This window comes from Patagioenas fasciata, chromosome 26 (genome assembly GCF_037038585.1).
Source record: "Patagioenas fasciata isolate bPatFas1 chromosome 26, bPatFas1.hap1, whole genome shotgun sequence".
Classification (NCBI taxonomy): Eukaryota; Metazoa; Chordata; class Aves; order Columbiformes; family Columbidae; genus Patagioenas; species Patagioenas fasciata.
Window position 1 is genome coordinate 645517 of NC_092545.1, and position 27151 is coordinate 672667.

Genomic DNA, 27151 nt, shown 5'->3' on the forward strand with positions numbered 1-27151 from the left:
TTTTAGAGGATGAAGAGGAAGGAGACGCAACACCTCAGCATACGGAGGGTCTTCCCCAAAGGGGTGGTCTGGGGTATCCAAAACACAAGGGGTGGTGTGGGCATCCGAAGCACAAGGGGTGGTCTGGGGTATCCAAAACACAAGGGGTGGTGTGGGCATCCAAAACACAAGGGGTGGTCTGGGGTATCCAAAACACAAGGGGTGGTGTGGGCATCCGAAGCACAAGGGGTGGTCTGGGGTATCCAAAGCTCTCCTGGAGCGACTGCTGCTTCTTCTTGCTTTCCATCAGCTTCTTGATGTCTTCCCGCGTGGGGACACGCTCGTCATCTTCATCATCTTCATCATCTTCGTCATCTTCGTCATCTTCGTCATCTTCGTCATCTTCGCCATCAGATTCCGAGGATTCTGGAGGAGCGAACAGAGAGAAATGGGCTGGGGAGGGTCCAGCACCGGCCCTGGCTCTTCCTGCCCAGCATCCCAGGCCCATCCCCAGCTGCTCCAGCTTCATCCAAAAGAGGTGGCGAGCTCCAAAAACTCAGTGGCTCCTCCAAGAGCGTCCAATGGGAAGAGGCCCCAGGCAGAGAAGTCGTGGGCTCAAAGGAAAGCACCACGTTGCGAGGATCTCCAGAGGATCCCTGGCCTGCTCCAGAAGATCCCCATCATCAACAAGGTGAGGTCGTCCATGTTGTTTTCAAAGGCGAGGAGGAGCTCAAGGGCCCTCAGCATCGGGGCTCGCGTGCGGTTATGAGAGGGCAAGGAGGGAAGGAAGGAGGGAAGGAAGGAGGGAAGGAGGGAAGGAAGGAAGGAGGGAAGGAAGGAGGGAAGGAAGGAGGGAAGGAGGGAAGGAAGGAAGGAGGGAAGGAAGGAAGGAGGGAAGGAAGGAAGGAGGGAAGGAAGGAAGGAAGGAAGGAAGGAAGGAAGGAAGGAAGGAAGGAAGGAAGGAAGGAAGGAAGGAAGGAAGGAAGGAAGGAAGGAACTGGGGGTTCCCATCATTTGGGATAAACCCTAAAAACTCATTAATCACTTTGGTTGGAAAAAAGCACCCACCTCCATAGGACCCCATAGGGACCCATAGAGACCATAGAGGCCCATAGGGAGCCACAGAGCCCCATGGAACCCCATAGAGACCCATAGGGACCGTAAAGCCTGTAGAGACCCATAGGGACCCATAGAGACCCATAGAGCTCCATAGGACCCCATAGGGACCCATAGAGACCATAGAGGCCCATAGGGAGCCGCAGAGCCCCATGGAACCCCATAGGGACCCATAGAGACCCAAAGGGACCCATAGGGACCCATAGAGACCATAGAGACCCATAGGGACCCATAGGGACCGTGGAGCCTGTAGAGACCCATAGGGACCCATAGAGCTCCATAGGACCCCATAGGGACCCATAGAGACCATAGAGGCCCATAGGGAGCCACAGAGCCCCATGGAACCCCATAGGGACCCATAGAGACCCAAAGGGACCCATAGGGACCCATAGAGACCATAGAGACCCATAGGGACCCATAGGGACCGTAGAGCCTGTAGAGACCCATAGGGACCCATAGAGCTCCATAGGACCCCAGAGGGACCCATAGAGACCATAGAGGCCCATAGGGAGCCACAGAGCCCCATGGAACCCCATAGAGACCCATAGGGACCGTAGAGCCTGTAGAGACCCATAGGGACCCATAGAGCTCCGTAGGACCCCATAGGGACCCATAGAGACCATAGAGGCCCATAGGGAGCCACAGAGCCCCATGGAACCCCATAGAGACCCATAGGGACCGTAGAGCCTGTAGAGACCCATAGGGACCCATAGAGCTCCGTAGGACCCCATAGGGACCCATAGAGACCATAGAGGCCCATAGGGAGCCACAGAGCCCCATGGAACCCCATAGAGACCCATAGGGACCCATAGAGACCCAAAGGGACCCATAGAGAGGGAGGGTTTTAGGACCCTGGGGGTTCCATAGAGACCCATAGAGCATCAAGGAGCCCCATAGGGACCCATAGAGCCTGTAGAGACCCATAGAGACCCATAGGGACCCGTAGAGACCCATAGAGACCCATAGGGACCCATAGAGACCCAAGGAGCCCCATAGAGACCCATTAAGACCCATAAGGACCCATAGGGACCCATAGGGACCCATAGAGCCCCATAGAGGCCCATAGGAAACCACAGAGCCCCATGGAACCCCATAGGGACCTAGAGAGCTCCATAGGGACCCATAGGGACCCATAGAGCTCCATAGGGACCCATAGAGCCCCATAGGGACCCATAGAGAGGGAGGGTTTTAGGACCCCGGGGGTTCCTGCTGGGCTCAACTATGGCAAGAAAACCTTAACGAATAATTAACCGAATATTAATGAATGCAAAAGGCCAGGAACCAATGAGGAGTGAGCACTGAGCCCTGGGACAGCGGGGACAGGGACAGCGGGAATGCGACCCTGGGACCCATTGACCCCATTGACTCCCATTGACCCCATTGACCCCATTGACTGACCCCATTGACCCCCATTGATCCCCATTGACCGATTGACCCCCATTGACCCATTGACCCCATTGACCCCATTGACCCATTGATCCCCATTGCCCCCCATTGATCCCTATTGACCCATTGACCCCATTGACCCATTGATCCCCATTGACCCCATTGACCCATTGACCCCATTGACTCCCATTGACCCATTGATCCCCATTGACCCCATTGACCCCCATTGACCCCATTGACTCCCATTGACCCATTGACCCCACTGACCCTATTGACCCATTGATCCCCATTGACCCCCATTGAGTCATTGAGTCATTGACTTCATTGACCCCCCATTGACCCTCATTGCCCCCCATTGATCACCATTGATCCCCATTGCCCCCCATTGATCCCCATTGCCCCCATTGCCCCCATTGACCCATTGACCCCCATTGACCCCGTTGACCCATTGATCCCCATTGCCCCCCATTGACTCCCATTGCCCCCATTGACCCCATTGACCCATTGACCCATTGACCGCATTGACTCCCATTGCCCCCATTGACCCCATTGCCCCCCATTGTCCCATTGCCCCCCATTGCCCCCCACTGCCCCCATTGCCCCCCACTGCCCCCATTGTCCCCCACTGACCCCATTGCCCCCCATTGACCCCATTGCCCCCCATTGCCCCCATTGTCCCATTTCAGGTAAAAGAGGACATAAACAAGAGAGAAAAAACAAAACACAACACATTTGGGTACTCCTGGGTCCTTTGGGGCACTCCTGGGTCCCTCCTGAACTCCTGGGTCCTTTGGGGCACTCCTGGGTCCCTCCTGGACTCCTGGGTCCTTTGGGGCACTCCTGGGTCCCTTGGGGTACTCCTGGGTCCCTCCTGAACTCCCCATAGACCCCCATAATTTCCCCCTTAGGGACCCAGGAGTGCCCCATAGTGACCCATAAGTGACTCATGGAGCCCCCTAAGTGTGTTCGGGTCCCTTCGGGTCCCTTCGGGTGAGTGCGGGCCCCACTCGGGTCCCTTCGGGTCCCTTCGGGTGTGTTCGGGTCCCACTCGGGTCCCTTCGGGTGCGTTCGGGTCCCTTCGGGTGCGTTCGGGTCCCTTCGGGTGCCTTCGGGTCCCCTCGGGTGCGTTCGGGTCCCTTCGGGTCCCCTCGGGTCCCTTCGGCTCCCTTCGTGTATCTTCGGCTCCTCTCGGAGCCGCCTCCGCGCACGCCACGCACAGTGGGCGTGGCCACGCACCCCCCCCGCTTCCCATTGGCCGCCGCCTGAGGAAGGGGGCGTGGCCTCGCTCGCAGCCACCGCCGCGGCGGGAAACGATCGTGAGGCGGAAAAAGGGGAAGAAAGGGGGCGGGGGGAGGAAGAGGAGGGGCCGGGGGGGGAGCGGAACACGGGTTTTGGGGTAAAAAGGGGGGGATTTGGGAGTTTGGCGCCTTTTGGGGCACTTTCGGGTGGGTTCGGGTCCCTTCGGGGAGACTTCGGGTCCCTTCGGGGAGACTTCGGGTCCCTTCGGGGAGACTTCGGGCCCCTTCGGGTGGGTTCGGGCCCCTTCGGGGAGACTTCGGGTCCCTTCGGGTGCGTTCGGGTCCCTTCGGGTGCGTTCGGCTCCACTCGGACCCCTTCGGGTGCGTTCGGGTCCCTTCGGGTGCGTTCGGGTCCCTTCGGGTGCGTTCGGGTCCCTTCGGGTGCGTTCGGGTCCCTTCGGGTGCGTTCGGGTCCCTTCGGGTGGGTTCGGGTCCCTTCGGGTTTGTTCGGCTCCACTCGGGCCCCTTCGGGTGGGTTCGGGTCCCTTCGGGTGCGTTCGGCTCCACTCGGACCCCTTCGGGAAGACTTCGGGTCCCTTCGGGTGCGTTCGGCCCCTTCGGGTGCGTTCGGGTGCGTTCGGCTCCACTCGGACCCCTTCGGGAAGACTTCGGGTCCCTTCGGGTGCGTTCGGCCCCGGCCGGGACTCGGGCGCCGTTCGGCTCCGCTCGGGCGCCGTTCGGCTCCGCTCGGGCGCCGCCCGGCTGCGCTCGGGCGCCGCTCGGCTCCGCTCGGGCGCCGCTCGGCGCCGCTCGGCTCCGCTCGGGCGCCGCTCGGCTCCGCTCGGGCGCCGTTCGGCTCCGCTCGGGCCCATTCGGCTCCGCTCGGGCCCATTCGGCTGCGCTCGGCTCTTTCCGTCTCCGCTCGTTTTCCCGCGCTTTCCCTCAGAGCGCGAAGCGAAGCGCGGGGACCCCCGGGGCCGCTTTTTTCGCGCTTTTCCCGAGGTGACAACAGCGGGGGCTTTGGGGACACAGCTCGGGGAGCCTCAGCGGGAGGGTTTTGGGTTGAAAAAGCGCTATTTTGGGTCAATTTTGAGGTGGTTTGTGGCCCTCCCGGCGGGGCAAGATGGCGGCTCCGGACATCGAGGGGCTGCTGGGTGAGTAATGAGGGGGAATTAGGGGTGATTAGCGCGAATTAGGGGGTAATTAGGGGGCAGCGGGGATACGGGGGGGTGGGGGGGGTGTTAATTAGCGCTGCTGAGGGTGTTAATTGTTAATGAATGCAGAGGAGGAGCCGTTGCAGCAGCTGCACCCCGGGCTGGCCCCGCTGAGGGGGATTGGGGGGGTGGGAGCGGAGCTGGAGAGGGAGGTGAGACAGGTAAGGGGGCATTGGGGACAATGGGGACAGAGAGAGAGAGTGTGTGCGGATCAGCAGTGATCACCCCAAACCTGCCCCGCAGACACGGCACCCAAAATCCTGCACCCCAAAATACTCTTCCCAAACCTGCACCCCAGATCCTGACCCCAAGCCCTGCACCAAAACCCTGCCCCTCAATCCTGCATCCCCAAATCCTCCACCCCCGATCCTGTCTTCCCAAACCCTGCACCCCAGATCCTGCACCCCCAAATTCGGCCCTACCAAAGTCTGCACCCCTAAACCCTACAACTGAAACCTTGCACCCCCTAATCCTGCCCTCCCTACCTTCCTGAACCCCGAAACCTGCACCCCAAACCCTGCATTCCCAAATCTTTCCGTCCTATACCCTCCACCCCTAAACCTGCCCCCAAACCCTGTACCCCAAAGAATTCCCTCCCAAACCTTGCACCTCCAAATCCTGCACCTCAAAGGCCTGGAAACCCAAGCCCTTCAACCCCATCCCTGCAACACCAAATCCTGTACCCCAAACCAGCACCCCAGAATCCTGCACCCCAAATCCTGCCTACCAAAACTTTCACTGCAAACCCCTGCACCCCAAGATTGTGCTGCCCTAAACACTGAACCCCCAAATCCTGAAGACCCGGATCCTTGTCTCCCAAGACTCTGCACCCCCAAATCCTGCACCCAAATCTCTCACCCCCACCACCCTGCACTCCCAACCCCTGCACCCCAAAACTCCACACCTCCAAATCCTGAACCCTGAAACCCCGCACCCCCAAATCCTGTGCCCCAGTCCTGTGCACCCCACACTCTGCAACCTTAAATTTCCCCCCAAGCCCCTGCACCCCAAACGCTGCACTCTTAGACCTGACTTCTAAACCCCAAGGGCCCATTGTGACATCCCAGAACCTCCTATTGTCCCCAGGGCCCATTGTGACATCCTGGGGACCCCCATTGTCCCCAGGGCCCATTGTGACATTCAGGGGACTCCTCTTTGTCCCCAGGGCCCATTGTGACATCCTGGGGACCGCCCCTTGTCACTGGGGCCCATTGTGACGTCCCAGGACCCCCCGTTGTCCCCAGGGCCCATTGTGACATCCACTGCACCCCCCTGTCCCCAGGGCCCATTGTGACATTCAGGGGACCCCTCTTTGTCCCCAGGGCCCATTGTGACATCCTGGGGACCCCCCCTTGTCCCCAGGGCCCATTGTGACGTCCCAGGACCCACCATTGTCCCCAGGACCCATTGTGACATTCAGGGGACCCCCTTTGTCACTGGGGCCCATTGTGAAATCCCAGGACCCCACATTGTCCCCAGGGCCCATTGTGACATCCTGGGGACCCCCCCTTTGTCCCCAGTGCCCATTGTGACATCCTGCGGACCCCCCTTTGTCCCCAGGGCCCATTTTGACATTCAGGGGACCCACCATTGTCCTCAGGGCCCATTGTGCGGTCCCAGGACCCCCCATTGTCCCCAGGGCCCATTGTGACATCCTCGGCACCCCCTTGTCCCCAGGGTCCATTGTGACACTATGGGGACCCCCCCTTGTGCCCAGGGCCCATTGTGACACTGTGGGTACCACCCTTGTCTGCAGGGCTCATTGTGACATCCCAGGACCCCCCATTGTCCCCAGGGCCCATTGTGACATTCAGGGGACCCCCCCTTGTCCCCAGGGCCCATTCTGATACCGTGGGGACCCCCTTTGTCCCCAGGGCCCATTGTGACATCCTGGGGACCCCCCTTGTCCTCAGGGTCCATTGTGACAGCCCAGGACCCCCTATTGTCCCCAGAGCCCATTGTGACATCCTCGGCACCCCCTTGTCCCCAGGGCCCATTGTGACATCATGGGGACCCCCCTTTCTTCCCAGGGCCCATTGTGACGTCCCAGGACCCCCCATTGTCCCCAGGGCCCATTCTGACATCCTGGGGATCCCTCCTTGTCCCCAGGGCCCATTGTGACGTCCCAGGACCCCCCATTGTCCCCAGGACCTATTGTGACATTCAGGGGACCCCCTTTGTCACTGGGGCCCATTGTGACACCATGGAGACCCCCGCTTGTCCTCAGGGTCCATTGTGACATCCTGGGCATCCCCCATTTTCCCCAGGACCCATTGTGACATCCTGGCCACCCCCTTGCTCCCAGGGCCCGTTGTGGCACCATGGGGACACCCCCTTTGTCCCCAGGGCCCATTGTGACATCCCAGGACCCCCCTTTGACCCCAGGGCCCATTGTGGCACCATGGCAACCCCTTTTGTCCCCAGGGCCCATTGTGACATTCTTGGACCCCACTTTGTCCCCAGGGCCTATTGTGACACCATGGGGACCCCCCCTTGTCCTCAGGACTCATTCTCACATCCTGGACACCCCCCATTGTCCCCAGGGCCCATTGTGACATCCACTGCACCCCATTGTCCCCAGGGCCCATTGTGACATTCAGGGGACCCCTCTTTGTCCCCAGGGCCCATTGTGACATCCTGGGGACCCTCCTTGTCCCCAGAGCCCATTGTGACATCCAGGGGACCCCCTTTGTCCCCAGGGCCCATTGTGGCACCATGAGGACCCTCTTTGTCACTGGGCCCCATTGTGACATCCCAGGACCCCCCTTTGTCCCCAGGGCTTATTGTGACACCATGGGGACCTCCCTTGTCCCCAGGGCCCATTGTGACGTCCCAGGACCCCCCATTGTCTTCAGGACCCATTGTGACATTCAGGGCACCCCCTTTGTCACTGGGGCCCATTGTGACATCCCAGGACCCCACTTTGTCCCCAGGGCTTATTGTGACACCATGGGGACCTCCCTTGTCCCCAGGGCCCATTGTGACATCCCGTGACCCCCCTTTGTCCCCAGTGCTATTGTGAAATCCTGGGGACCCCCTTTGTGCCCAGGGCCCATTGTGGCACCATGGGGAACCCCTTTGTCACTGGGGGCCATTGTGACATCCCAGGATTCCACTTTGTCCCCAGGGCTCGTTCTGACACCTTGGGGACTCCCATTGTCCCCAGGGCCCATTGTGACATCCTGGGGATCCCCCTTTGTCCCCAGGGCCCATTGTGACACCATGGGGACGCCCCCTTTGTCCCCAGTACCCATTGTGACATCCTGCTACCCCCCTTTGTCCCCAGGGCCCATTTTGACATTCAGGGGACCCACCATTGTCCCCAGGGCCCATTGTGACATCCTGGGCAACCCCAATGTCCCCAGGGCCCATTGTGACATCTGGGGGACCCCCTTGTCCCCAGGACCCATCGTGGCACCGTGGGTGCCCTCCTTGTCACTTGGGCCCATTGTGACACCATGGGGACTCCCCCTTTGTCCCCAGTGCCCATTGTGACATCCTGCGGACCCCCCCTTTGTCCCCAGGGCCCATTTTGACATTCAGGACACCCACCATTGTCCCCAGGGCCCATTGTGACCTTCAAGGGACCCCCATTGTTCCTAGGGCCCATTGTGACGTCCTGGGGACCCCCTCTGTTCCCAGGGCTCATTGTGACTTTCAGGGGACCCCCCTTTGTCCCCAGGGCCCATTCTGATACCGTGGGGACCCCCTTTGTCCCCAGGGCATATTGTGACATCCTGGGGACGCCCTTTGTCCCCAGGACCCATTTTGACACCGTCGACACCCCCGTTTGTCCCCAGGGCCCATTGTGACATCCTGGGGACACTCCTTGTCCCCAGAGCCCATTGTGACATCCAGGGGACCCCCTTTCTCCCCAGGGCCCATTGTGACATTGCAGTACCCCCCCTGGTCCCCACGGCCCATTGTGGCACCATGGGGACCCCCTTTTGTCACTGGGGCCCATTGTGACATCCTAACACCCCACTTTGTCCCCAGGGCTTATTGTGACACCATGGGGACCTCCCTTGTCCCCAGGGCCCACTGTGACATCCCATGACCCCCATTTGTCCCCAGTGCTATTGTCAAATCCTGGGGACCCCCTTTGTCCCCAGAGACCATTGTGGCACCATGGGGAACCCCTTTGTCACTGGGGCCCATTGTGACATCCCAGGACCCCACATTGTCCCCAGGACCCATTGTGACATCCTGGGGACCCCACTTGTCCCCAGGACCCATTGTGACACTATGGGGACCCCACCTTGTTCCCAGGGCCCATTGTGAAACCATCGACACCCCCCTTGTCCGCAGGGGTCATTGTGACATCCTGTGGACCCTCCTTGTCCCCAGAGCCCATTGTGACATCCAGGGGACCCCCTTTCTCCCCAGGGCCCATTGTGACATCGCAGGACCCCCCTGGTCCCCAGGGCCCATTGTGACATCCTGGGGATCCCCCTTTGTCCCCAGGGTCCATTGTGACATCCTGGGCAACCCCATTGTCCCCAGGGCCCATTGTGACATCTGGGGGACCCCCTTGTCCCCAGGACCCATCGTGGCACCGTGGGGACCCTCCTTGTCACTTGGGCCCATTGTGACACCATGGGGACCTCCCCTTTGTCCCCAGTGCCCATTGTGACATCCTGCGGACCCCCCATTTGTCCCCAGGGCCCATTTTGACATTCAGGGGACCCACCATTGTCCCCAGGGCCCATTGTGACCTTCAAGGGACCCCCATTGTTCCCAGGGCCCATTGTGACGTCCTGGGGAGCCCCCTCTGCTCCCAAGGCTCATTGTGACTTTCAGGGGATCCCCCCATGTACCCAGGGCTGATTGTGACGTTGTAGGGCCCCTCTTTGTCCCCAGGGCCCATTGTGACATCCTGGGGAACCCCCTTGTTCCCCGGGCCCATTGTGATGTCCCGGGACCCCCCATTGTCCCCATGGCCCATTGTGACATCCTGGGGATCCCTCCTTGTCCCCAGGGCCCATTGTGACGTCCCAGGACCCCCCATTGTCCCCAGGGCCTATTGTGACATCCTCTGCACCCCCTTGTCCCCAGGGCCCATTGTGACATTCAGGGGACACCTCTTTGTCCCCAGGGCCCATTGTGACATCCTGGGGACCCCCTCTTGTCCCCAGGGCCCATTGTGACGTCCCAGGACCCCCCATTGTCCCCAGGGCCCATTGTGACATCCTGGCGATCCCTCCTTGTCCCCAGGGCCCATTGTGACGTCCCAAGACCCCCCCATTGTCCCCTGGGCCCATTGTGACATTCAGGGCACCCCCTTTGTCACTGGGGCCCATTGTGACATCCCAGGACCCCACATTGTCCCCAGGGCCCATTGTGACATCCTGGGGACCCCTCTTTGTCCTAAGGACCCATTGTGACGTCCCAGGACCCTGCATTGTCCCCAGAGCCCATTGTGACATCCTGGAGACACCCTTTGTCCCCAGGACCCATTGTGACGTCCCAGGACCCCCCATTGTCCCCAGGGTTCATTCTTACATCCTGGGGACCCCCTTGTCCCCAGGACCCATCGTGACACCATGGAGACCCCTCCTTGCCTCAGGGCCCATTGTGACATCCTGGGCATCCCCCCTGTCCCCCGGGACCATTGTAACACCGTGGGGACCCCCTTTGTCCCTAGGGCCTATTGTTACGTCCCAGGAACCCCGTTGTTCCCAGGGCCCATTGTGACACCTTAGGGACCCCCTTGTCACTGGGGACCCATTGTGACACCATGGGGACCACCCCTTGTCCTCAGGGCCTATTGTGAACATCCTGGGGAACCTCCATTGTCCCCAGAGCCCATTGTGAGTTCCTGGGGACCCCCTTGTCCCCAGGTCCCATTGTGACATCCTGGGGAGTCTCTTTGTCCCCAGGGCCCATTGTGACATCCTGGGGACCCCCTTTGTCCCCAGGGCCCATTGAGACATCCTGTGGACCCCCTTTGTCACTGGGGACCCGTTGTGACATCCCAGGAACCCCATTGTCCCAAGGGCCCATTGTGACATCCTAGGGACCTCCCTTTGTCCCCAGGGTTCATTGTGGCACCATGGGGACCCCCTTTGCACTGTGTCACATTGTGATATCCAAGAACCCCACTTTGTCCCCAAGGCCCATTTTGACATCCTGGGGACCCCCTTTCTCCCCAGGGCCCATTGTGACATTCAGGGGACACCCCCCTTGTCCCCAGGGCCCATTGTGACTTCCCAGGACCCCCCATTGTCCCTAGAGCCCATTGTGACATTCAGGGGACCCCCTTTGTCACTGGGGCCCATTGTGACATCCCAGGACCCCACATTGTCCCCAGGGCCCATTGTGACATTCAGGGGACACCCCCCTTGTCCCCAGGGCCCATTGTGACGTCCCAGGATCCCCCATTGTCCCCAGGGCCCATTGTGACATTCAGGGGACCCCCTTTGTCACTGGGGCCCATTGTGACATCCCAGGACCCCACATTGTCCCCAGGGCCCATTGTGACATTCAGGGGTCCCCCCCTTGTCCCCAGGACCCATTGTGATGTCCCAGGACCCCTCATTGTCCCCACGGCCCATTGTGACATCCTGGGGACCCCCCTTTGTCACTGGGGCTCATTGAGACATCGTGGGGACCAACTTTGTCCCCAGGGCCCATTGTGACGTCCCAGGACCTCCCGTTGTCCCCAGTGTCCATTGTGACATCCGAGGAGCCCACTTTGTCCCCAGGACCCATTTTGATATTGAGGGGAACCACGTTTGTCCCCAGGGCCCATTGTGACACCATGGGGACCCCCCCTTGTCACTGGGGACCCATTGTGACACCATGGAGACCCCTGCTTGTCCTCAGGGTCCATTGTGACATCTTGGGCACCTCCCATTGTCCCCAGGACCCATTGTGACATCCTGGGGACCCCCTTGCTCCCAGGGCCCATTGTGGCACCATGTGGACATCCCCTTTGTCCCCAGGGCCCATTGTGACATTCCAGGACCCCCCATTGTCCCCAGGGCCCATTGTGACATCCACTGCACCCCCTTGTCCCCAGGGCCCATTGTGACATTCAGGGGACCCCTCTTTGTCCCCAGGGCCCATTGTGACGTCCCAGGACCCCCCATTGTTCCCAGGGCCCATTGTGACATCCTGTGGATCCCTCCTTGTCCTCAGGGCCCATTGTGACACTATGGGGACCCCCCCTTGTTCCCAGGGCCCATTGTGACATCCTGGGTACCACCCTTGTCCGCAGGGCTCATTGTGACGTCCCAGGACCCCCCATTGTCCCCAGGGCCCATTGTGACATCCTGGGGATCCCTCCTTGTCCGCAGGGCCCATTGTGACGTCCCAGGACCCCCCATTGTCCCCAGGGCCCATTGTGACATCCTCTACACCCCCTTGTCCCCAGGGCCCATTGTGACATTCAGGGGACCCCTGTTTGTTCCCAGGGCCCATTGTGACATCCTGGGGACCCCCTCTTGTCACTGGGGCCCATTGTGATGTCCCAGGACCCCCCATTGTCCCCAGGGCCCATTGTGACATTCAGGGGACCCCTCTTTGTCCCCAGGGCCCATTGTGAAGTCTAAGGACCCCACATTGTCCCCAGGGCACATTGTGACATCCTGGGGACCCTCCTTGTCCCCAGAGCCCATTGTGACATCCAAGGGACCCCCTTTGTCTCCAGGGCCCATTGTGGCACCATGGGGACCCCCTTTGACACTGGGGCCCATTGTGACACCGTCGACACCCCCCTTTGTCCCCAGGGCCCATTGTGACGTCCTGGGGACCCCCCTTGTCCCCAGGGCCCATTGTGACGTCCCAGGACCCTCCATTGTCCCCAGGGCCCATTGTGACATCCTGGGGATTCCTCCTTGTCCTCAGGGCCCATTGTGACGTCCCAGGACCGCCCATTGTCCCCAGGGCCCATTGTGACATCCTGGGAATCCCTCCTTGTCCCCAGGGCCCATTGTGACATCCCAGGACCCCCCATTGTCCCCAGGACCCATTGTGACATTCAGGGGACCCCCTTTGTCACTGGGGCCCATTGTGACATCCCAGGACCCCACATTGTCCCCAGGGCCCATTGTGACATCCTTGGGACCCCACTTGTCCCCAGGACCCATTGTGACACTATGGGGACCCCTCCTTGTCCCCAGGGCCCATTGTGACATCCTGGGGATCCCTCCTTGTCCGCAGGGCCCATTGTGACGTCCCAGGACCACCCATTGTCCCCAGGGCCCATTGTGACATCCTCGGCACCCCCTTGTCCCCAGGGCCCATTGTGACATTCAGGGGACCCCTGTTTGGCCCCAGGGCCCATTGTGACATCCTGGGGACCCCCTCTTGTCACTGGGGTCCATTGTGACATTCAGGGGACCCCTCTTTGTCCCCAGGGGCCATTGTGACGTCTAACGACCCCCCATTGTCCCCAGGGCCCATTGTGACATCCCGGGGATCCCTCCTTGTCCTCAGGGCCCATTGTGACGTCCCAGGACCGCCCATTGTCCCCAGGGCCCATTGTGACATCCTGGGGATCCCTCCTTGTCCCCAGGGCCCATTGTGACGTCCCAGGACCCCCCATTGTCCCCAGGACCCATTGTGACATTCAGGGGACACCCTTTGTCACTGGGGCCCATTGTGACATCCCAGGACCCCACATTGTCCCCAGGGCCCATTGTGACATCCTCTGCACCCCCTTGTCCCCAGGGCCCATTGTGACATTCAGGGGACCCCTCTTTGTCCCCAGGGCCCATTGTGACATCCTGGGGATCCCTCCTTGTCCCCAGGGCCCATTGTGACGTCCCAGCACCCCCCATTGTCCCCAGGACCTACTGTGACATTCAGGGGAGCCCCTTTGTCACTGGGGCCCATTGTGACACCATGGAGACCCCCGCTTGTCCTCAGGGTCCATTGTGACATCCTGGGCACCCCCCATTTTCCCCAGGACCCATTGTGACATCCTGGCCACCCCCTTGCTCCCAGGGCCCGTTGTGGCACCATGGGGACACCCCCTTTGTCCCCAGGGCCCATTGTGACATCCCAGGACCCCCCTTTGTCCCCAGGGCCATTGTGAAATCCTGGGGACCCCTTTTGTCCCCAGGGCCCATTGTGGCACCATGGGGAACCCCTTTGTCACTGGGGACCATTGTGACATTCCAGGATTCCACTTTGTCCCCAGGGCTCGTTCTGACACCTTGGGGACTCCCATTGTCCCCAGGGCCCATTGTGACATCCCAGGACCCCACTTTGTCCCCAGGGCTTATTGTGACATCTGGGGGACGCCCTTGTCCCCATGACCCATCCTGGCACCGTGGGGACCCTCCTTGTCACCAGGGCCCATTGTGACACCATGGGGACCCACCCTTTGTCCCCAGTGCCCATTGTGACATCCTGCGGACCCCCCATTGTCCTCAGGGCCCATTGTGACATCCTCAGCACCCCCTTGTCCCCAGGGCCCATTGTGACATTCAGGGGACCCCTCTTTTTCCCCAGGGCCCATTGTGACATCCTGGGGACCCCCCCTTGTCCCCAGGGCCCATTGTGACGTCCCAGAACCCGCCATTGTCCCCAGGGCCCATTGTGACATCCTGGGGATCCCTCCTTGTCCCCAGGGCCCATTGGGACGTCCCAGGACCCCCATTGTCCCCAGGGCCCATTGTGACATCCTGGGGATCCCTGCTTGTCCCCAGGGCCCATTGGGACGTCCCAGGACCCGCTATTGTCCCCAGGGCCCATTTTGACATCCTGGGGATCCCTCCTTGTCCCCAGGGCCCATTGGGACGTCCCAGGACCCCCATTGTCCCCAGGGCCCATTGTGACATTCAGGGGCCCCCGTTTGTCACTGGGGCCCATTGTGACATCCCAGGACCCCACATTGTCCCCAGGGCCCTTATGACATCCTGGGTAGCCCACTTGTCCCCAGGACCCATTGTGACACTATAGGGACACCCCCTTGTGCCCAGTGACCATTGTGACACCGCGGGTACCACCCTTGTCCGCACGGCCCATTGTGACATCCTAGGGACACCCCCTTGTCTCCAGGGCCCATTGTGACATCCTGGGAATCCCTCCTTGTCCCCAGGGCCCATTTTGACATTCAGGGGACCCCCCATTGTCCCCAGGGCCCATTGTGACATCCTGCGGACCCCCCATTGTCCCCAGGGCCCATTGTGACATCCACTGCACCCCCCTGTCCCCAGGGCCCATTGTGACATTCAGGGGACCCCTCTTTGTCCCCAGGGCCCATTGTGACATCCTGGGGACCCCCCCTTGTCCCCAGGGCCCATTGTGACGTCCCAGGACCCCCCATTGTCCCCAGGACCCATTGTGACATTCAGGGGACCCCCTTTGTCATTGGGGCCCATTGTGAAATCCCAGGACACCACATTGTCCCCAGGGCCCATTGTGACATCCTGGGGACCCCCCCTTTGTCCCCAGTGCCCATTGTGACATCCTGCGGACCCCCCTTTGTCCCCAGGGCCCATTTTGACATTCAGGGGACCCACCATTGTCCTGAGGGCCCATTGTGCGGTCCCAGGACCCCCCATTGTCCCCAGGGCCCATTGTGACATCCTCGGCACCCCCTTGTCCCCAGGGTCCATTGTGACACTGTGGGTACCACCCTTGTCTGCAGGGCTCATTGTGACATCCCAGGACCCCCCATTGTCTCCAGGGCCCATTGTGACATTCAGGGGACCCCCCTTGTCCCCAGGGCCCATTCTGATACCGTGGGGACTCCCTTTGTCCCCAGGGCCCATTGTGACATCCTGGGGACCCCCCTTGTCCTCAGGGTCTATTGTGACAGCCCAGGACCTTACATTGTCCCTAGGGCCCATTGTGATATCTGGGGGACCCCCTTGTTCCCAAGGCCCATTGTGACATCCTGGGGACCCACCCTTGTCCCCAGGGCCCATTGTGACATCCCAGGACCCCCCATTGTCCCCAGAGCCCATTGTGACATCCTCGGCACCCCCTTGTCCCCAGGGCCCATTGTGACATCCTGGGGACCCCCCCTTCTTCCCAGGGCCCATTGTGACGTCCCAGGACCCCCCATTGTCCCCAGGGCCCATTGTGACATCCTGGGGATCCCTCCTTGTCCCCAGGGCCCATTGTGATGTCCCAGGACCCCCCATTGTCCCCAGGGCCCATTGTGACATCCTCTGCACCCCCTTGTCCCCAGGGCCCATTGTGACATTCAGGGGACCCCTCTTTGTCCCCAGGGCCCATTCTGACATCCTGGGGATCCCTCCTTGTCCCCAGGGCCCTTTGTGACGTCCCAGGACCCCCCATTGTCCCCAGGACCTATTGTGACATTCAGGGGACCCCCTTTGTCACTGGGGCCCATTGTGACACCATGGAGACCCCCGCTTGTCCTCAGGACCCATTGTGACATCCTGGCCACCCCCTTGCTCCCAGGGCCCGTTGTGGCACCATGGGGACACCACCTTTGTCCCCAGGGCCCATTGTGACATCCCAGGACCCCCCTTTGTCCCCAGGGCCCATTTTGACATTCAGGGGACCCACCATTGTCCCCAGAGCCCATTGTGACCTTCAAGGGACCCCCATTGTTCCCAGGGCCCATTGTGACGTCCTGGGGAGCCCCCTCTGCTCCCAAGGCTCATTGTGACTTTCAGGGGATCCCCCCATGTACCCAGGGCTGATTGTGACGTTGTAGGGCCCCTCTTTGTCCCCAGGGCCCATTGTGACATCCTGGGGAACCCCCTTGTTCCCCGGGCCCATTGTGATGTCCCGGGACCCCCCATTGTCCCCATGGCCCATTGTGACATCCTGGGGATCCCTCCTTGTCCCCAGGGCCCATTGTGACGTCCCAGGACCCCCCATTGTCCCCAGGGCCTACTGTGACATCCTCTGCACCCCCTTGTCCCCAGGGGCCATTGTGACATTCAGGGGACACCTCTTTGTCCCCAGGGCCCATTGTGACATCCTGGGGACCCCCTCTTGTCCCCAGGGCCCATTGTGACGTCCCAGGACCCCCCATTGTCCCCAGGGCCCATTGTGACATCCTGGCGATCCCTCCTTGTCCCCAGGGCCCATTGTGACGTCCCAAGACCCCCCCATTGTCCCCAGGGCCCATTGTGACATTCAGGGCACCCCCTTTGTCACTGGGGCCCATTGTGACATCCCAGGACCCCACATTGTCCCCAGGGCCCATTGTGACATCCTGGGGACCCCTCTTTGTCCTAAGGACCCATTGTGACGTCCCAGGACCCTGCATTGTCCCCAGAGCCCATTGTGACATCCTGGAGACACCCTTTGTCCCCAGGACCCATTGTGACGTCCCAGGACCCCCCATTGTCCCCAGGGTTCATTCTTACATCCTGGGGACCCCCTTGTCCCCAGGACCCATCGTGACACCATGGAGACCCCTCCTTGCCTCAGGGCCCATTGTGACATCCTGGGCATCCCCCCTGTCCCCCGGGACCATTGTAACACCGTGGGGACCCCCTTTGTCCCTAGGGCCTATTGTTACGTCCCAGGACCCCCCGTTGTTCCCAGGGCCCATTGTGACACCTTGGGGACCCCCTTGTCACTGGGGACCCATTGTGACACCATGGGGACCACCCCTTGTCCTCAGGGCCTATTGTGAACATCCTGGGGAACCTCCATTGTCCCCAGAGCCCATTGTGAGTTCCTGGGGACCCCCTTGTCCCCAGGTCCCATTGTGACATCCTGGGGAGTCTCTTTGTCCCCAGGGCCCATTGTGACATCCTGGGGACCCCCTTTGTCCCCAGGGCCCATGGTGACATCCTGGGGACCTCCTTGTCCGCAGGACCCATCCTGGCACCGTGGAGACCTCCCTTGTCACTGGGGACCCTTTGTGACACCATGGGGACCTCCCATTGTCCTCAGGGCCCATTGAGACATCCTGGGGACCCCCTTTGTCACTGGGGACCCGTTGTGACATCCCAGGAACCCCATTGTCCCAAGGGCCCATTGTGACATCCTAGGGACCTCCCTTTGTCCCCAGGGTTCATTGTGGCACCATGGGGACCCCCTTTGCACTGTGTCACATTGTGATATCCAAGAACCCCACTTTGTCCCCAAGGCCCATTTTGACATCCTGGGGACCCCCTTTCTCCCCAGGGCCCATTGTGACATTCAGGGGACACCCCCCTTGTCCCCAGGGCCCATTGTGACTTCCCAGGACCCCCCATTGTCCCTAGAGCCCATTGTGACATTCAGGGGACCCCCTTTGTCACTGGGGCCCATTGTGACATCCCAGGACCCCACATTGTCCCCAGGGCCCATTGTGACATTCAGGGGACACCCCCCTTGTCCCCAGGGCCCATTGTGACGTCCCAGGATCCCCCATTGTCCCCAGGGCCCATTGTGACATTCAGGGGACCCCCTTTGGCACTGGGGCCCATTGTGACATCCCAGGACCCCACATTGTCCCCAGGGCCCATTGTGACATTCAGGGATCCCCCCCTTGTCCCCAGGACCCATTGTGATGTCCCAGGACCCCTCATTGTCCCCACGGCCCATTGTGACATCCTGGGGACCCCCCTTTGTCACTGGGGCTCATTGAGACATCGTGGGGACCAACTTTGTCCCCAGGGCCCATTGTGACGTCCCAGGACCTCCCGTGGTCCCCAGTGTCCATTGTGACATCCGAGGAGCCCACTTTGTCCCCAGGACCCATTTTGATATTGAGGGGAACCACGTTTGTCCCCAGGGCCCATTGTGACACCATGGGGACCCCTGCTTGTCCTCAGGGTCCATTGTGACATCTTGGGCACCTCCCATTGTCCCCAGGACCCATTGTGACATCCTGGGGACCCCCTTGCTCCCAGGGCCCATTATGGCACCATGTGGACATCCCCTTTGTCCCCAGGGCCCATTGTGACATTCCAGGACCCCCCATTGTACCCAGGGCCCATTGTGACATCCACTGCACCCCCTTGTCCCCAGGGCCCATTGTGACATTCAGGGGACCCCTCTTTGTCCCCAGGGCCCATTGTGACGTCCCAGGACCCCCCATTGTCCCCAGGGCCCATTGTGACATCCTGGGGATCCCTCCTTGTCCTCAGGGCCCATTGTGACGTCTTAGGACCCCCCATTGTCCCCAGGGCCCATTGTGACATTCAGGGGACGCCTCTTTGAAACCCAGGGCACATTGTGATATCCTGGGGACCCCCCCTTGTCCCCACAGCCCATTGTGATATCCCAGGACCCCCCATTGTCCCCAGGGCCCATTGTGACACTATGGGGACCCCCCCTTGTTCCCAGGGCCCATTGTGACATCCTGGGTACCACCCTTGTCCGCAGGGCTCATTGTGACGTCCCAGGACCCCCCATTGTCCCCAGGGCCCATTGTGACATCCTGGGGATCCCTCCTTGTCCGCAGGGCCCATTGTGACGTCCCAGGACCCCCCATTGTCCCCAGGGCCCATTGTGACATCCTCTGCACCCCCTTGTCCCCAGGACCCATTGTGACATTCCGGGGACCCCTGTTTGTTCCCAGGGCCCATTGTGACATCCTGGGGACCCCCTCTTGTCACTGGGGCCCATTGTGACGTCCCAGGACCCGCTATTGTCCCCAGGGCCGATTGTGACATTCAGGGGACCCCTCTTTGTCCCCAGGGCCCATTGTGAATTCTAAGGACCCCCCATTGTCCCCAGGGCCCATTGTGACATCCTGGGGATCCCTCCTTGTCCCCACGACCCATTGTGACATCCTGGGGACCCTCCTTGTCCCCAGAGCCCATTGTGACATCCAAGGGACCCCCTTTGTCTCCAGGGCCCATTGTGGCACCATGGGGACCCCCTTTGACACTGGGGCCCATTGTGACACCGTCGACACCCCCCTTTGTCCCCAGAGCCCATTGTGACGTCCTGGGTACCCCCCTTGTCCCCAGAGCCCATTGTGACATCCAGGGGACCCCCTCTTGTCCCCAGGGCCCATTGTGACGTCCCAGGACCCTCCATTGTCCCCAGGGCCCATTGTGACATCCTGGGGATCCCTCCTTGTCCCCAGGGCCCATTGTGACGTCCCAGGACCCCCCATTGTCCCCAGGGCCCATTGTGACATCCTGGGGATCCCTCCTTGTCCCCAGGGCCCATTGTGACGTCCCAGAACCCCCCATTGTCCCCAGGACCCATTGTGACATTCAGGGGACCCCCTTTGTCACTGGGGCCCATTGTGACATCCCAGGACCCCACATTGTCCCCAGGGCCCATTGTGACATCCTGGGGACCCCACTTGTCCCCAGGACCCATTGTGACACTATGGGGACACCCCCTTGTCCGCAGGGCTCATTGTGACGTCTCAGGACCCCCCATTGTCCCCAGGGCCCATTGTGACATCCTGGGGATCCCTCCTTGTCCGCAGGGCCCATTGTGACGTCCCAGGACCCCCCATTGTCCCCAGGGCCCATTGTGACATCCTCGGCACCCCCTTGTCCCCAGGGCCCATTGTGACATTCAGGGGACCCCTGTTTGTCCCCAGGGCCCATTGTGACATCCTGGGGACCCCCTCTTGTCACTGGGGCCCATTGTGACGTCCCAGGACCCCCCATTGTCCCCAGGGCCCATTGTGACATCCTGGGGATCCCTCCTTGTCCTCAGGGCCCATTGTGACGTCCCAGGACCGCCCATTGTCCCCAGGGCCCATTGTGACATCCTGGGGATCCCTCCTTGTCCCCAGGGCCCATTGTGACGTCCCAGGACCCCCCATTGTCCCCAGGACCCATTGTGACATTCAGGGGACCCCCTTTGTCACTGGGGCCCATTGTGACATCCCAGGACCCCACATTGTCCCCAGGGCCCATTGTGACATCCTCTGCACCCCCTTGTCCCCAGGGCCCATTGTGACATTCAGGGGACCCCTCTTTGTCCCCAGGGCCCATTGTGACATCCTGGGGATCCCTCGTTGTCCCCAGGGCCCATTGTGACGTCCCAGCACCCCCCATTGTCCCCAGGACGTACTGTGACATTCAGGGGAGCCCCTTTGTCACTGGGGCCCATTGTGACACCATGGAGACCCCCGCTTGTCCTCAGGGTCCATTGTGACATCCTGGGCACCCCCCATTTTCCCCAGGACCCATTGTGACATCCTGGCCACCCCCTTGCTCCCAGGGCCCGTTGTGGCACCATGGGGATACCCCCTTTGTCCCCAGGGCCCATTGTGACACCATGGGGACCCACCCTTTGTCCCCAGTGCCCATTGTGACATCCTGCGGGCCCCCCGTTGTCCCCAGGGCCCATTGTGACATTCAGGGGACCCCTCTTTTTCCCCAGGGCCCATTGTGACATCCTGGGGACCCCCCCTTGTCCCCAGGGCCCATTGTGATGTCCCAGAACCCGCCATTGTCCCCAGGGCCCATTGTGACATCCTGGGGATCCCTGCTTGTCCCCAGGGCCCATTGGGACGTCCCAGGACCCGCTATTGTCCCCAGGGCCCATTTTGACATCCTGGGGATCCCTCCTTGTCCCCAGGGTCCATTGGGACGTCCCAGGACCCCCATTGTCCCCAGGGCCCATTGTGACATTCAGGGGCCCCCGTTTGTCACTGGGGCCCATTGTGACATCCCAGGACCCCACATTGTCCCCAGGGCCCTTGTGACATCCTGGGGAGCCCACTTGTCCCCAGGACCCATTGTGACACTATAGGGACACCCCCTTGTGCCCAGTGACCATTGTGACACCGTGGGTACCACCCTTGTCCGCACGGCCCATTGTGACATCCTAGGGACACCCCCTTGTCTCCAGGGCCCATTGTGACATCCTGGGAATCCCTCCTTGTCCCCAGGGCCCATTTTGACATTCAGGTGACCCCCCAGTGTCCCCAGGGCCCATTGTGACATCCTCTGCACCCCCTTGTCCCCAGGGCCCATTGTGATATTCAGGGGACCCCTCTTTGTCCCCAGGGCCCATTGTGACATCCTGGGGATCCCTCGTTGTCCCCAGGGCCCATTGTGACGTCCCAGGACCTCCCATTGTCCCCAGGACCTACTGTGACATTCAGGGGAGCCCCTTTGTCACTGGGGCCCATTGTGACACCATGGAGACCCCCGCATGTCCTCAGGGTCCATTGTGACATCCTGGGCACCCCCCATTTTCCCCAGGACCCATTGTGACATCCTGGCCACCCCCTTGCTCCCAGGGCCCGTTGTGGCACCATGGGGATACCCCCTTTGTCCCCAGGGCCCATTGTGACATCCCAGGACCCCCCTTTGTCCCCAGGGCCATTGTGAAATCCTGGGGACCCCTTTTGTCCCCAGGGCCCATTGTGGCACCATGGGGAACCCCTTTGTCACTGGGGACCATTGTGACATTCCAGGATTCCACTTTGTCCCCAGGGCTCGTTCTGACACCTTGGGGACTCCCATTGTCCCCAGGGCCCATTGTGACATCCCAGGACCCCACTTTGTCCCCAGGGCTTATTGTGACATCTGGGGGACGCCCTTGTCCCCAGGACCCATCCTGGCACCGTGGGGACCCTCCTTGTCACCAGGGCCCATTGTGACACCATGGGGATCCCTCCTTGTCCCCACGACCCATTGTGACATCCTGGGGACCCTCCTTGTCCCCAGAGCCCATTGTGACATCCAAGGGACCCCCTTTGTCTCCAGGGCCCATTGTGGCACCATGGGGACCCCCTTTGACACTGGGGCCCATTGTGACACCGTCGACACCCCCCTTTGTCCCCAGAGCCCATTGTGACGTCCTGGGGACCCCCCTTGTCCCCAGAGCCCATTGTGACATCCTGGGGATCCCTCCTTGTCCCCACGACCCATTGTGACATCCTGGGGACCCTCCTTGTCCCCAGAGCCCATTGTGACATCCAAGGGACCCCCTTTGTCTCCAGGGCCCATTGTGGCACCATGGGGACCCCCTTTGACACTGGGGCCCATTGTGACACCGTCGACACCCCCCTTTGTCCCCAGAGCCCATTGTGACGTCCTGGGGACCCCCCTTGTCCCCAGAGCCCATTGTGACATCCAGGGGACCCCCTCTTGTCCCCAGGGCCCATTGTGATGTCCCAGGACCCTCCATTGTCCTCAGGGCCCATTGTGACGTCCCAGGACCGCCCATTGTCCCGAGGGCCCATTGTGACATCCTGGGGATCCCTCCTTGTCCCCAGGGCCCATTGTGACGTCCCAGGACCCCCCATTGTCCCCAGGACCCATTGTGACATTCAGGGGACCCCCTTTGTCACTGGGGCCCATTGTGACATCCCAGGACCCCACATTGTCCCCAGGGCCCTTGTGACATCCTGGGGAGCCCACTTGTCCCCAGGACCCATTGTGACACTATAGGGACACCCCCTTGTGCCCAGTGACCATTGTGACACCGTGGGTACCACCCTTGTCCGCACGGCCCATTGTGACATCCTAGGGACACCCCCTTGTCTCCAGGGCCCATTGTGACATCCTGGGAATCCCTCCTTGTCCCCAGGGCCCATTTTGACATTCAGGTGACCCCCCAGTGTCCCCAGGGCCCATTGTGACATCCTCTGCACCCCCTTGTCCCCAGGGCCCATTGTGATATTCAGGGGACCCCTCTTTGTCCCCAGGGCTCATTGTGACATCCTGGGGATCCCTCCTTGTCCCCAGGGCCCATTGTGACGTCCCAGGACCTCCCATTGTCCCCAGGACCTACTGTGACATTCAGGGGAGCCCCTTTGTCACTGGGGCCCATTGTGACACCATGGAGACCCCCGCTTGTCCTCAGGGTCCATTGTGACATCCTGGGCACCCCCCATTTTCCCCAGGACCCATTGTGACATCCTGGCCACCCCCTTGCTCCCAGGGCCCGTTGTGGCACCATGGGGACACCCCCTTTGTCCCCAGGGCCCATTGTGACATCCCAGGACCCCCCTTTGTCCCCAGGGCCATTGTGAAATCCTGGGGACCCCTTTTGTCCCCAGGGCCCATTGTGGCACCATGGGGAACCCCTTTGTCACTGGGGACCATTGTGACATTCCAGGATTCCACTTTGTCCCCAGGGCTCGTTCTGACACCTTGGGGACTCCCATTGTCCCCAGGGCCCATTGTGACATCCCAGGACCCCACTTTGTCCCCAGGGCTTATTGTGACATCTGGGGGACGCCCTTGTCCCCAGGACCCATCCTGGCACCGTGGGGACCCTCCTTGTCACCAGGGCCCATTGTGACACCATGGGGATCCCTCCTTGTCCCCACGACCCATTGTGACATCCTGGGGACCCTCCTTGTCCCCAGAGCCCATTGTGACATCCAAGGGACCCCCTTTGTCTCCAGGGCCCATTGTGGCACCATGGGGACCCCCTTTGACACTGGGGCCCATTGTGACACCGTCGACACCCCCCTTTGTCCCCAGAGCCCATTGTGACATCCTGGGGATCCCTCCTTGTCCTCAGGGCCCATTGTGACGTCCCAGGACCGCCCATTGTCCCCAGGGCCCATTGTGATATCCTGGGGATCCCTCCTTGTCCCCAGGGCCCATTGTGACGTCCCAGGACCCCCCATTGTCCCCAGGACCTATTGTGACATTCAGGGGACCCCCTTTGTCACTGGGGCCCATTGTGACATCCCAGGACCCCACATTGTCCCCAGGGCCCATTGTGACATCCTCTGCACCCCCTTGTCCCCAGGGCCCATTGTGACATTCAGGGGACCCCTCTTTGTCCCCAGGGCCCATTGTGACATCCTGGGGATCCCTCGTTGTCCCCAGGGCCCATTGTGACGTCCCAGCACCCCCCATTGTCCCCAGGACCTACTGTGACATTCAGGGGACCCCCTTTGTCACTGGGGCCCATTGTGACACCATGGAGACCCCCACTTGTCCTCAGGGTCCATTGTGACATCCTGGGCACCCCCCATTTTCCCCAGGACCCATTGTGACATCCTGGCCACCCCCTTGCTCCCAGGGCCCGTTGTGGCACCATGGGGATACCCCATTGTCCCCAGGGCCCATTGTGACACCATGGGGACCCACCCTTTGTCCCCAGTGCCCATTGTGACATCCTGCGGACCCCCCGTTGTCCCCAGGGCCCATTGTGACATTCAGGGGACCCACCATTGTCCTCAGGGCCCATTGTGACGTCCCAGGACCCCCCATTGTCCCCAGGGCCCATTGTGACATCCTCAGCACCCCCTTGTCCCCAGGGCCCATTGTGACATTCAAGGGACCCCTCTTTTTCCCCAGGGCCCATTGTGACATCCTGGGGACCCCCCCTTGTCCCCAGGGCCCATTGTGACGTCCCAGAACCCGCCATTGTCCCCAGGGCCCATTGTGACATCCTGGGGATCCCTGCTTGTCCCCAGGGCCCATTGGGACGTCCCAGGACCCGCTATTGTCCCCAGGGCCCATTTTGACATCCTGGGGACCCCCCCTTGTCCCCAGGGCCCATTGTGACGTCCCAGAACCCGCCATTGTCCCCAGGGCCCATTGTGACATCCTGGGGATCCCTGCTTGTCCCCAGGGCCCATTGGGACGTCCCAGGACCCCCATTGTCCCCAGGGCCCATTGTGACATTCAGGGGCCCCCGTTTGTCACTGGGGCCCATTGTGACATCCCAGGACCCCACATTGTCCCCAGGGCCCTTGTGACATCCTGGGGAGCCCACTTGTCCCCAGGACCCATTGTGACACTATAGGGACCCCACCTTGTGCCCAGTGACCATTGTGACACCGTGGGTACCACACTTGTCCGCACGGCCCATTGTGACATCCTAGGGACACCCCCTTGTCTCCAGGGCCCATTGTGACATCCTGGGAATCCCTCCTTGTCCCCAGGGCCCATTTTGACATCCTCTGCACCCCCTTGTCCCCAGGGCCCATTGTGACATTCAGGGGACCCCTCTTTGTCCCCAGGGCCCATTGTGACATCCTGGGGATCCCTCGTTGTCCCCAGGGCCCATTGTGACGTCCCAGGACCTCCCATTGTCCCCAGGACCTATTGTGACATTCAGGGGTGCCCCTTTGTCACTGGGGCCCATTGTGACACCATGGAGACCCCCGCTTGTCCTCAGGGTCCATTGTGACATCCTGGGCACCCCCCATTTTCCCCAGGACCCATTGTGACATCCTGTCCACCCCCTTGCTCCCAGGGCCCGTTGTGGCACCATGGGGACACCCCCTTTGTCCCCAGGACCCATTGTGACATCCCAGGACCCCCCTTTGTCCCCAGGGCCATTGTAGCACCATGGGGACCCCCTTTGACCCCAGGGCCCATTGTGGCACCATGGCAACCCCTTTTGTCCCCAGGGCCCATTGTGACATTCTTGGACCCCACTTTGTCCCCAGGGCCTATTGTGACACCATGGGGACCCCTCCTTGTCACTGGGGACCCATTGTGACACCATGGGGACCCCCCCTTGTCCTCAGGACTCATTCTCACATCCTGGACACCCCCCATTGTCCCCAGGGCCCATTGTGACATCCACTGCACCCCCTTCTCCCCAGGGCCCATTGTGACATTCAGGGGACCCCTCTTTGTCCCCAGGGCCCATTGTGACATCCTGGGGACCCCCCCTTGTCCCCAGGGCTCATTGAGACGTCCCAGGACCCCCCACTGTCCCCAGGGCCCATTGTGACATTCAGGGGACCCCCTTTGTCCCCAGGGCCCATTCTGATACCGTGGGGACCCCCCATTGTCCCCAGGGCCCATTGTGACATCCTGGGGACCCCCTTTGTCCCCAGGGCCCATTGTGGCACCATGAGGACCCTCTTTGTCACTGGGGCCCATTGTGACATCCTGGGGACCCTCCTTGTCCCCAGAGCCCATTGTGACATCCCAGGACCCCACTTTGTCCCCAGGGCTTATTGTGATGCCATGGGGATCTCCCTTGTCCCCAGGGCCCATTGTGACATCCCATGACCCCCCTTTGTCCCCAGTGCTATTGTGAAATCCTGGGGACCCCTTTTGTCCCCAGGGCCCATTGTGACACCGTGGGGAACCCCTTTGTCACTGGGGCCATTGTGACATTCCAGGATTTCACTTTGTCCCCAGGGCTCGTTCTGACACCTTGGGGACTCCCATTGTCCCCAGGGCCCATTGTGACATCCTGGGCAACCCCATTGTCCCCAGGGCCCATTGTGACATCCTGGGGACCCCCATTGTCCCCAAGGCCCATTGTGACATTCCAGGACCCCCCATTGTCCCCAGGGCCCATTGTGACATCCACTGCACCCCCTTGTCCCCAGGGCCCATTGTGACATTCAGGGGACTCCTCTTTGTCCCCAGAGCCCATTGTGACATCCTGGGGACCCCCCTTCTCACTGGGGCCCATTGTGACGTCCCAGGA

The 27151-nt window shown here is 61.2% G+C and overlaps 1 long non-coding RNA gene across 1 annotated transcript in view; it reads left to right on the forward strand.

Annotated features, from left to right (window-relative positions):
• The first annotated feature begins 547 nt into the window (after positions 1–547).
• LOC139825664 (uncharacterized) overlaps positions 548–27151 on the forward strand; it is a 214482-nt gene continuing 187878 nt past the window's right edge. The window contains exons 1-2 of the long non-coding RNA XR_011735879.1: positions 548–670; positions 4814–4873. This is a non-coding gene — a long non-coding RNA (uncharacterized lncRNA). The remainder of the gene's footprint in view (positions 671–4813; positions 4874–27151) is intronic.